The following is a 10,727-nucleotide window of genomic DNA, read 5'->3' as shown; positions in this document are numbered from 1 at the left end:
CCATCCAACGTGCTCACCAAACAAAGATCCTTTATGCTACAATGAAATGTGTTTGAGATAATGGACTGAGAACCAGCTGGGTTTTGATCATGCAAGTAAACCGAGGAAGAACAAGACACTAATTCTTTACATTCTCATAAAACCATATCACATATTACTATATGAACTCTCACAACTATCAATCCATCATGATATTAAAGATCAGGCATAATTTTGTGGCAACACAAATATTTATTAACATCAAGATTCAGCAAAACCATTCAAGAAAGCACCAGTGAAATGTTCCATGAAGAGACATTTGACTAATAACAAGTACTGAATTATTGTACATGACTAATTTTAAACCACAATTTCATTTAGAATACAGTTATAAGAGACAAAATATAATAGCAAAAGAGAGCCAAAAAAAAATCTTTCATGTATAATCTTGCATAATCTCAAATGTATCAATTCTGGTATGTAGACCAAATAACACAATGCAAACAAAAGTTCTGAGAATCATGGAAGATATAGACATACATATAATAAAAGTAAAACAAAAGAAGGCAAAGCATTTACCATCTTGATTTATTGAGAAATAAGAACCAACAAGCACCAGTTGATAAAGGCTGCAACAAAGGTTATATCGAACACCTATAAAATAAAATTTATGGTTAACACTGTAAGTGCACAATTTGTACCCGGACCCAAAAACAAGTGATGGGCTTAGGCCCAAAGATTCTTATACAATGAAATTTGTAGAGTATGAGTTTGAAACTTAGGTTTGGGATGTTGAAAGTTGATCAGCAGGCTAGAATGCTGCAATCTATGCAAGTGACAAATGAATATGACGAAGAAACCTCCTCGGACGTAAGCCGATGATAGTTTGTATAGTATTTCTTTTTTTAAGCCAAAGATTACAATTCTTAGTTCTTTTTTAGCTAAGAAGAAGGTCCTCTCCCTCTTCTTTCCTCTCTCGTTTTCTTATATACTTCTTCTTCTTCCCTGTTTCATCCACGTGTCACACAAATCTTCCTCTTAGATACTTGTCCCATCCACCACTTTCTTGAAGTCTTCAAATAATAGCAGGAAGGCTAAATTCTACTGTTCAAATGTCATTTCTCCATTAATGTGGCCAGGGAGGTAGATGCAGGGCCTTTAATGTTGTGGTAGCAGCTTTTTCCTCAGATATTTCTCACATGTTTATGCTTCTAAAGGGTACTTGGATCACACTTTTACCCACCAGTTCTTCTAGAATTCTGCCTCTAACCCGTTTAGTGAGTCCCAGGGCCATTGTTGCGCCTGTCTGAGGAGATACTCCTCCTCGGACCACTATAGTGCGGACCGACCTGTGGGCCTAGAGACCCTGATCAAACAGACTTGTATCAACCCATCAGGCCCAAAGCCCAAACGTTTGTTCAAACACTTTTACCCCCCACAATAGCCCCTCAAAACTTTATTTTTCCCTCCCATCCAAGGGGAGAAATAGAGTTTTGAACCAAATAGCGCACCCTCCACACACTTAGCGCACCCTCCACACACTTTGCAAACCATCACATGTGTAGGGGTCCTTTCGTTCCCTGAAAACGTCTCTGACGCTTCGAAACCTGGAACGCGCACATTTATGACCGCAAGTTACATCCTGTTCCCCACGTTCAACGGTGGGATACGCATCCAACGACCCAGGTTTGTTCTAAAATTTTGAGCGGGAGAGTTTTAATTTTGAGGCTGCCTCCCGCACGTCAAAACGCCTGGGAACCCGTATCTCCATCCATTCTTTCAGAAATCAATCAAATCTAAGTGCCAATTATTATCTTTCTCTCAGGAAGCTCGTGAAGAATCGCCTAATCAACTCCCGTAAGTTCTCACTTTTCTTTACTCATTCCTTCTCGGCTTCTGTCCTCGGCCACCATCTAGATCCCTTTCCTTCTTTAAACTTTTGTTTCATTCCCACCAAATGGGTAGATTTAAGTGTCTAGTTGATACCAACGCCGGTATGGAAGGTTTTAGGGCCAAATATCAGATTCCTCACGACGTAGGCTTGAAATATTGCCCAGTAGAAGCCATAGGTGACGCTAGGAAAGAGGGAGAAGTTATCATTCCCATGATCGCCTTTATAGAAGGTGGAATGACCCTCCCCATGAAAAACGTAACCAGCGAATACCTACGTAACCATAGGTTATGCCCGGATCAGTGCACACAAAACGTATTTAGGGTCTTAGGTTGTGTCGATACTTTAAACGAGCAAATGAGTTTGAACCTCACATGGCACGATGTTGCCTATATGTACGAGTGCCATAAACTCAAAAGTGTAGGATACTACATTAAATCCAGGTCTAGTATCCTTAGGCTGATATCCTGTCTTCCCAAATCCAACAAAGGCATGAAAGACGACTATGTCATGCGTCGGGAAATTGGTTTGACGGTCCTCACTGCCTAGTCGAATGGGGAGAGTCAGGTGTGACTCCATAGGAGTTAGATTTCCTAACCCATGATTCAATCCCGTTACTTTTGGCATTTTTTGAATTATATTGTGCATTATTGTTTTTTTTCTTTTTTTATTTATCACTAATCGAACCACGTCTTCTCGGACATTTCTTTTCACAGATAAACAACACGTACGTCCGCGTCTAAGCTTTTGCAACGTCGCAAACTTGAATCGCGTCCTTCGCTTTGAAGTCTTTGTCAGTGAAGACCTACAAGTGAGAGCTGCCCACCTGATACTAGGATACGATCCTTTATTAGTGGACTTTCAAGAAATTGACAACGCGATCACTGCAGGAGACAAACGATGCAGAAGGATAGACGTGACACGACCAGGCTTCCTTTCTAACCGCGAACTTGCAGACGATCCCTCCATCATACTATATTCTCGCCCGATCGCAGCGATTCCTCTTTCGGCACATTCCCAGACAACTGTCGTCTGAGAAGAGCCAGGATCCTCGCAACAATCGTTAGACGAGGAGATTGATCAGTTTAGACTCGAGGAAGTTGAGAGACCTCAAGAAGATCCACTCGTCATCCTCTCGGACAAAGAACACGCGCCCGTCGAGACTTCGGGCATACAAGGTCTAATAATTACACAGCCTGATTCTAGCTTCGAAGAAGAAGATATGGACACTCTATGGAAGCTGATGAATAAAAGGGGCTCGAAAGTCTCTCAAAAGGGAACGGGTGGGTCGCAGGTCCCTCCGTCCTTGCCACCACCCCCTCCTCCCTCCAATCCTAAGCCTCCCGTTCTAGAGCCTAAGAAGAAGAGGAAGAATGAGGCCAAGGAAGCAGAAGAAGCTGAAACAACAACAACAAAAACCTAGCAAAGGCAAGGGACGTGCCTCTTCAGTGGAAAGCAGGGAGAACAAGGACCTTGCCAAGGTACGCCGTACACCGGCTAACTGGTCTCTCGAGCTGAAACTGGATGGGGCACCAATCTCCTGCCAATCTAGTATTAGGGCGTTCCAACAAGGTCACGCTCACCACCTAGCTGATGCTTTGGAACATCCTCTTCTTCTGCCCAAGGACATGGACGCCCTGGACAAGATGAACCAACCGCATCTGTTCCTTTCGCTAAAAAGGGACTTGGCTTTGGCGAGTATCTATGTCTTATCCTCACTTTATTACTTTCATTACACCTTAACGAAGGAAACATTCTTATGTACTTTAGATTCATGCTACTAATAATGCGTTCATTTTGATATTTCACCATAGGCCATTCAAGAAGTCTTCGTTGCCGAGAAGTGGGTGGAATACTCTCTGAAGAAAGCTGCAGTTGAACTGGAACTTAGGCAGGAGACTGAGAAGTCCCTAGGCCCAGCTCTTGCGCAGAACGAGAAGCTAACCACATAGTTGGCAGAGCTAAAAAGGGAAAGGGACGGTGCCGAGGCCAGCTTGAAGACAATGAGGACCCAGGTGGAGGGGCAACGCAAGCTTCTTCGTCAGAAGGATGAAGACTTATCTAAAACTCAACAAGAAAACTCTGACCTGAAGAAGGAGCTTGCCAGGATGAGGGATGAGGCTCGTACCTTCAAGGACTCCATGGAGGCCGCGAAGAAGGTCGCTTACAGGGAAGGGGTGGAGGCGACAAAAAACCAACTAACTGAGGAGTTCGCTGAACTGTGCCGAGAATATTATCAACAAGTGTGGGAGGAAGCCTTAAACATGACAGGGATTCCCACAACCTCCGAGTTGAGGAAGCCCGAAGACATCTGGCTCCCCCAAGACATCCAGGTGATCGAAGAACTTCCTCCTGTCGCACCTGCCCTTGAGACAGCGTCTTCTACGCTCCCACCCATGATTCCAGAGCCCATTCCAACTCCTAAAGAACCTGAGGGTTCTAACAAAGAGAAGGAACAGGGCGATGGCGCTGAGAAGACTACGAGCCAAAGTGCCGAGCCCAATGTCCCTCCACCGGTGGCAACAGATAAGGGAAAACAAGCCCAAACCTTATTTGAAATAGAGCTAAAACGAACAGAGGCTGCCAGCACTTTCGAGCAGGACCCCCCTTCTAAGTCTTAGGGCTTAGGCTAGTTAGGACTTCTTCCCTTTTTGTTATGTAACAAATTTTAAGGTTTTTGCTTTGAATGTATATTAACAGAAATTAATGAGAAATTTTGACTGGTTTGATTTTCATTTGACTTCCAATCTTTAGTATGAAAATACTCATCAGCGCAAAAATGAATGAATGGAACGACTAAGTCCACTTCCAATATTTCAATTTGCCATAACTTTAAATAAAAGTACTAATACTTAGCTTATACTTGTAAATCATGCCTCAAGAGCATAACATATGTGACACAGCAATACAGAATCAAAAACTTAACTTAGAATTCAATTTGAGGCAGGAAGCTATTCAAGTAGAGGGTCCGAGGACCCGACATCACTAAACTTCCTTTCAACAAAAAGTAGGATATCAATTTCCACAAGGCATGTGGTCCGAGGGCCATGCATGTCCAAGTTTCTGTTTGATACTTAGAAATAGTAACTTGAAATGTTAATTTCCCCAAAGTAGAAGGTCTGAGGACCCGACATAACTAAGGAATGTTCTGTTTAACAAACAATAGGATATCAATTTTCACAAGACATGTGGTCCGAGGACCATGCATGTCCAAGTTTCTGTTTGATACTTAGAAATAGTAACTTGAAATAGAAATAGTAACTTGAAATGTTAATTTTCCCAAAGTAGAAGGTCTAAGGACCCGACATAACTAAAGTTCTGTTTAACAAACAATAGGATATCAATTTCCACAAGGCATGTGGTCCGAGGACCATGCATGTCCAAGTTTCTGTTTGATACTTAGAAATAATGAGAGATAAACTGAAGTACATACTGATAATTTGAACAACGAACGATAAAAATACTTTTTATTAATAATAATACCTTCGTAGGTTGTTTACATTGTTGTACAATTTTTTCATCTAGATCAGCTAATCGATATGACCCTATACCCGCTACAGAGATGATCCGATATGGTCCTTCCCAATTTGGTGCTAGCTTTCCCCATGCTGGGTTTTTGGCGATACCCACGACTTTCCTCAACACCAAATCCCCAGGAGCTAGTGGCCTTAGCTTCACATGAGCGTCATATCCTCATTTAAGCTTCTGCTGATAATAAGCCATTTGGACCATGGCGGCCTCTCACCGCTCCTCAACCAGATCCAGGCTTTTTCAAGGAGGCCATCGTTATTTCCCGGGTTAAAAGAACTCATCCTTAATGTGGGGAAACCAGATTCTAAAGGTATCACCGCCTCGGCCCCATAGGTCATGGAGAAGGGTGTTTCTCCAGTGGATCTCCGTGGCGTAGTCTGATACGTCCACCAAACGTGTGGCAACTCCTCTACCCATCTACCCTTCGCATCATCCAACCTCTTCTTAAGTCCAATGACTATGACTTTGTTGATGGCCTCGGCCTGCCCATTTCCCTGAGGATAAGCTGGGGTGGAGTATCTATTTGTGATGCCCATGTCACTACAATATTTCCTAAAAGCTTTACTATCAAATTGGATGCCATTATCTGAAATAAGTGTGTGAGGTACCCCAAATCTAGTGATAATATTCTTCCAAATAAACTTCTTGGAGTCGATATCCCTAATATTTGATAACGGCTCAGCTTCGACCCGCTTAGTGAAGTAATCAGTTCCCACGAGCAGCCACCTTTTGTTTCCCACAGCCCTCGGAAAAGGCCCAATTATATTCAGTCCCCATTGAGCGAATGGCCAAGGACTGGACAAAGCATTAAGGACTCCCCTAGGCTAATGAACATTGGGAGCGAACCTTTGGCATTGGTCACATTTTCTTGTGTAGTCTTGAGCTTCCCTCTGCATATTGGGCCACCAATATCACTAAGTCAGAGCCCTATGGGCTAAGGATCTTCCCCCAGTATGGCTTCCACAAATTCCCTCATGCAATTCTTCCAGAAGTGCCTCCGTTGCTTCAGGATGTATGTACAGCAGGTATGGTCCGAAAAATGAGCGTTTATATAACTTCTGATCCTCGGACAACCGGAACCGAGGCGCCTTTCAACGAATCTTATCTGCTTCAGACTTGTCTTCGGGCAGAATATCACTTTTTAGAAAAGAGACCACAGGGTCAATTCAGCTAGGTCCAGGCCTTACCAGATGGATATGGACGGCACTTGCAGTGGTTAGAGTTGGTTTTAGCAAGTCTTCGACGAGGATAATCCTAGGCAAACATTGAGCCGAGGATGTCGCCAAGGTGGCCAACGAGTCCGCATATGTGTTTCCGCTTCTAGAAACATACGAAAGGATGAAAGAATCGAACTCGGATTGTAAACATTTGACCTGGGTCAGATACTCTTGTATTCTTGGATCCCTAGCCTCCATGGTCCCCATCACTTGGCCCACGATTAATTGAGAATCCAAGGACATATGAATTGCCTTTCCCCCCATTCTCCGTACCATATTCATACCGACCAAGACCGTTTCGTACTTGGCCTCGTTATTAGTGGCCGAGAACGCTAATCTCAATGATTTTTCAAAGATAATTCCCTTAGGGGATACCAAAACAAGTCCAACGCTAGACCCCCTCTGGTTGGCCGCCCCATCGACATACGCTTTCCAAATCGGAGGTCCTTTGCCCGTGATCAGCCAATTGATTTTTCATTCATGTGTGATTCCTTCGCAGTTTCTTCTAACAATGGTTTGGTGAATTTTGCCACCAAATCCGCGAGAACCTGGCCCTTCACCGAGGTGCGTGGCATGTATTTAATATCAAAAGCTCCCAGAATAGTTTCCCCACTTGGCTACCCTCCCCGAGTAGTCAGCACTCCGTAACACTGACTTGAGAGGCAGTTGAGTCAAAACCACAACGGCGTGGGACTGGAAATAGTGAGGAAGCTTCCGCGTGGCATGGACTACAGCTAGAATTGCCTTCTCTAAAGGCAAATAACGCACCTCAGCTTCATTCAAAGATTTGCTGACATAATAAACCGGTCTTTGTACCCCGCCGTTGTCCCTTATAAGAACCAGGCTGACTGCATGGATAGCTACGGCTAGGTATGCAATCAGGATTTCATCGACCTCCGGCCGAGACATAATGGGTGGCCGGGAAAGATATTCCTTAAGTTGCTGGAAAGCCAAAGCACACTCCTCGGACCATTGGAATCCTTTTCATTTATTTAAAAGTTGGAAAAAAGGTCTACACCTGTCAGCTGACCGAGAGATAAATCTGCTAAGAGCAGCAGTCATCCCGGTCAATTTCTGAACTTCCTTTGGATTCCGAGGTGGTTGCAAGCCCTGAATGGCTCTGACCTGTGCCGGATTCACCTTTATTCCTCTATGAGTCCCCATGTAGCCTAGGAACTTCCCGGAACCCACCCCAAAAGAACACTTTGAGGCGTTAAGGCGCAGCTTGTACTTCCTAAGTATTTAAAAGGTGTCGTCTAGATCTTTCACATGCATAGGTACTGTCTTACTCTTCACTACCATATCATCCACATATACCTCAATGGTCTTTCCAAGTTGCGATTCGAACATCCTGGTCATCATCCTTTGGTAAGTAGCCCCTGCATTTTTCAAACCGAACGGCATTACTTTATAGTGATAATTCCCCATAGGAGTAATGAAGGCAATCTTTTCCTGATCACCCAACGCCAATGGTATTTGGTGATAACCTTGAAAGGCGTCTAAAAAACTCATCTGAGGATGCCCGACCGTGGCATCCACCAGCTAATCAATACAAGGCATAGGGAACAAGTCCTTTGGGCAGGCTTTGTTCAGGTCTGTGAAGTCCCCACATACTCTCCACTTTCCGCTCTTCTTTTTCACCACGACTGTGTGCGCCAACCATTCCGGATAGAAAATTTCTTTAATAGCCCCAGCCCTTTTGAGCTTGAGCACCTCTTCCTTGACAACCTCGGAATGCTCTTTCGAAGAACGCCAAGGTGGTTGCCTCTTGGGAACAACGGCAGGATTGACATTCAAACTATGGCAAATGAAGCTTGGGTCAACCCCCGGAGCCTTATAGGGATCCCAGGCGAAGACATCGATATTGTTTTTCAAAAACATCACCAATTCCATTTTCTCTTGGTGGGGTAATCGTATCCCAACTTGAAAGAACCTTTTGGGGTCATCAACTATGAGAAACCTCTCCAAATCTTCACACATGGCCTCCTCTGTTGTCACCGCATCGGGCTCATCTAGAGTTGTTAATTGCTATAAGCCCTTCACAGTCGAGACCGATGGCTCTGATTTGGCTTGATGCAGTACTGCAGCCGATATGCACTGCCTTGCCACTGATTGGCTACCAAGAATTTCTTCGATGAATCCCCCCGAAGGAAATTTTACTTTAACATGCAAAGTGGAGGAGACGGCACCCAAAGCATGCAGCCAAGGCATGGCAAGGATGGCCGTGTATGGAGAATATGCGTCAACCACAATAAAATTCACATCGACCGTTTCTGAGCCAGACTGTACAGGCAATCGAATCTGTCCCTTTGGTATAACAGCCTTCCCTTCAAAACTTATCAATGGCGAGTCATAGGGAGTGAGATCCTCTAGTTTTAACTTAAGCCCCTTGAATAAGTCAGGGTACATAATATTCGCACCGCTGCCTTGATCGATCATCACCCTTTTGACATCATAATTCTCTATCCTCAACGTGACCACCAGGGCGTCATCATGGGGTTGAATAGTCCCAACCTTATCTTCATTAGAGAATCCTAAAATAGGCACAGTCCCTCTGATCCTCTTCGGCTACGAGCCTGACTCCTCGGCCTGGGAGTGTGACACTGCCATCACCCTAGTCGAACAGGAACCGGTCTTGCCAAGTGCAGCGAAGATGACGTTAATCGTCCCCAAGGGCGGCCGAGATGAGTTGTTCTTCTAATTATTTGAACCAGACTGACTGTCTTGCCCGTTTGGTTGATATAGGTGCTGCTTCAATTTTCCCTCGCTAACAAGCTGCTCTAAATGGATATAGAGGGTCCGAAAATTCTCGGTGGTATGACCCACATCCTGATGATATTGACAAAAGAGGTTCTAATTCCGCTTCGTGGGGTCCCCGGTCATCTTACTGGGCCACTTGAAGTAGGGTTCCTTACGGACTTTCTCCAGCAATTGGTACACTGGTTCTCGGAATACAGTATTAACTACTTGAGGGGTGGCTGAGCTAGATTGCCCAGAGTAATCTCTCCTCGGCTTATTGTTATGGTACCCGTCCGACTTGAAATCCCTTCTCTCCTGCGGGATAACCTTCGCCTTACCCTTACCTTGTTATTGATCTTCCTCAACCCTTTTTTACTCATTGATGCGGTCCATGAGGCGACGTACACTCCGTACGGGCTTTTTGGTCAGGGATTTCCTTAAATCATGATTAGTAGGAAGGCCCACTTTGAAAGTATTAATCGCCACTTCGTCAAAATCTCCATCGATCTCATTAAACATCTCCCAATACTTGTCGGAGTATGCTTTCAATGTCTCACCCTCCCTCATGGCCATAGATAATAGCGAGTCCAACGGTCGAGAGACTCTGTTGCATGTAATGAATCGAGACGCGAATGCCCTAGTAAGTTCCATGAATGAATCGATAGACCTCGACTTTAGTCCGTTAAACCATCTCACAGCAACAGGTCCTAGGCTAGAAGGGAAGACTTTGCACATCAAGGTTTCGTTCTGAGAATGCACCACCATCCTCTGATTAAAGTGGCTCACATGTTCCACCACGTCCGTCCTGCCATTATAAATGGTGAAGGTGGGCTGGGTGAACCGCCTAGGGAGCCTTCCCTTCTCGATCCTGTGGGAGAAGGGCAATTTAGAGAGTTGGTGTAACGCTCGGCTCATAGCATCGTTCTCCAAGCCCCTGGAGGGAAGCTTCCTATGCTTACGACTTGGTAGATCATCCCTTTCGTAAGAGAAGGTTTCGCTAGGGGGGGTCCTGGACCTTAGACTGTAACTGCTTCCCCGGGACCCCCCTGAGGAAGGATTGGATGGGGGTGAAGCTCGCCTCCGTCTGACACGGCGTAGTTTTTTCTTAAGGTGGTCAATCTCCCTCTGCATGGCCTTGGCCTCATCCTCATGGGTGGCACTACTTCCACCACGCGAATGGCTTGCATCAGGATATACGGTATGCACACTTCCCTTTGGATCCCTCCGACACTCAAGACGCTCAAAAAGATCTTCGCGCTAGGATGCCTGAGATTCTGCATGATGCGAACCTGAGCCTGCCATGATGTTCCAATTCCTTCAACACTAGATTTCCCACAGACGGCGCCAATTGTAAGTGCACAATTTGTACT

The sequence above is a fragment of the Castanea sativa genome, chromosome 3 (assembly GCF_040712315.1).
Source record: "Castanea sativa cultivar Marrone di Chiusa Pesio chromosome 3, ASM4071231v1".
Lineage (NCBI taxonomy): Eukaryota > Viridiplantae > Streptophyta > Magnoliopsida > Fagales > Fagaceae > Castanea > Castanea sativa.
This window is presented reverse-complemented; position numbering follows the sequence as displayed.